General features: G+C 44.8%; 1 pseudogene; it reads left to right on the forward strand.

Moving 5' to 3' along the window:
• The first annotated feature begins 1,090 nt into the window (after positions 1–1,090).
• Positions 1,091–1,615, forward strand: LOC119506229 (annotated as a pseudogene).
• The last annotated feature ends 354 nt before the right edge of the window (positions 1,616–1,969 follow it).

Genomic DNA, 1,969 nt, shown 5'->3' on the forward strand with positions numbered 1-1,969 from the left:
AACTCCCACATTTCTAGCTTGGACAACAAATATAACAGACATTTTATTAAGTCAGAGGAAGCAAGTTTGGAGGGCATGAAATGAATTCAATTTTGGATGCATTGAGTTGGTGGTTTTTTGTAGATGTTAAGTCTTGATACATGAGTCAAGGCAGGAGGTAAGTGTTTGGAGGTCATCTGTGTCCACATGGTAATTAAAGTCACAGGAATGAATAGCATCACCCAAGAAGAGCTTTAAGAGTGGGAAGAAAAGGGGAATGAAGGAGGGGGGAGGAAAGAACATCTTCCAAAGAGACAGAGAAGCAGTCAGAGGGGTCAGAAGAAAACTGGGAAAGTATAAAATCACAGAGGCCAAGAGAAGAGACTCTTTCAAGACGAAAGAAATGGCCCACAGTGCTGAACACTGAGGGGGCAAGCCAGGTATGGCAGACAGGGACAGTGCCCCTCCCAGTGTCCATCGTCCCCTTCCTCCTGGCTTGCAGGCAGCCACACACAATCATAACTGATAGACAAGATGAGAACTGAAAAGTGTCCCTTGGTTTGGTGGCCTGGGACTCACTGGGCCTTGGGATAATGGGCTCAGAAGTTTGAAGAGGATTGAGAAGGGAGTGTGAGTTGGGATGGGGAAAACCTAAGGGAAGGTGACTGTTTCAAGAAGTCTGGCTGGGCAGTGGAGACAAGAAGTGGGGGTGAGGAAGTGTAGCTTGAGGAGGAAAGATAGGATCAAGGAATGTGTTTTCAGTTGTACTGAGACAGGCTAGACCAGGGCACATTTAAATACTGATGGGCAAAAGATGCTCAGTAGAGAAGACAGTCTAGAGCAAAAGTTTCCTGAAGGAGGAAGAGTTGGTGGTGTCCAGAGCACAGGTGCAGGGGCTGGCTATGCATTAGGCAGGGCAAGGCAGGAAGGAAAGATGGTTGGACAGATGCTGGCGGAAGCCAGCAGTGATGGGGAGAGAGGACCAGGAGCCACAGTCGCTGGGAACGGTGCTGAGTTAGACCCTCAGGGCTAGAGGATATTGTGGGGACCCAGGGCCCAGGCCCTCCCCTCCATAGTGATTGCACAGTAGCCGCCTACTTGACTGGGATGGACATTAAAAGTCATCAGAGAGATTTGAACCATGCTGTCCCCCTTGAGAGTTGGCAGCCAACGGCTGTCTTGCGGGCAACCGCAGTGCCCTCCACACTTGGCAGTCAAGAGAAAATGGTGGGTCGGAACAGTGCTATCGCCTCCGGTGTATGTGGGGCCCTTTTCATCCAGTACTGCATTTACCCCAATTTCAAGAACAGGCTGCAAGAGCAAAGAAAGAAACAGAAACTCGCCAAGGAGAGAGCTGGGCTTTCCAAGTTGCCTGACCTTAAAGATGCTAAAGCTGTTCAGAAACTTTTCCTTGAAGAAATACAGCTTGGTGAAGAGTTACTAGCACAAGGGTAATCTGGGAAGAGTGTGGACCTTTTGACAAATGCAACTGCTGTGTGGACAGCCATAGCAGTTATCGCAAGTATTACAGCAAACTCTTCCACCACAAGTGTTCCAGATGCTTCTGACTAAGCTCCCAACAATTAGTCAGAGAACTGTAAGTGCTCAGAGCTTGGTTGAAGATGATGTGGAATGAAAAACATATGTCAGCATAATAAAATCTCAATTTAAAATATTTAAAAAATTCTTAAAAGACGAACAGTTCTGAGGGAGTAAGGGCAAATATGCTTGATCTGGACTGTGTACCACACTGAAATCTACCAAAGTTATTTTTTACTTTGTGTAGATCCAGTTGTCTGTTTTATGTATTTTTCCCAGTGAAAAGTTTATTTTGATGAGTATTTTTCATTTTATAAATACACTATGAGTTACTGAAATATCATGGATTTCATTTCTTCCTGAAATGTGCAATTGAAATGTATATACATGTAACAATACTTAGGTTAAAAATACCCAATACTCAATTTTGAAAGATAAGACCAAAAAAAAA

Source organism: Choloepus didactylus, chromosome 11 (genome assembly GCF_015220235.1).
Source record: "Choloepus didactylus isolate mChoDid1 chromosome 11, mChoDid1.pri, whole genome shotgun sequence".
Lineage (NCBI taxonomy): Eukaryota > Metazoa > Chordata > Mammalia > Pilosa > Megalonychidae > Choloepus > Choloepus didactylus.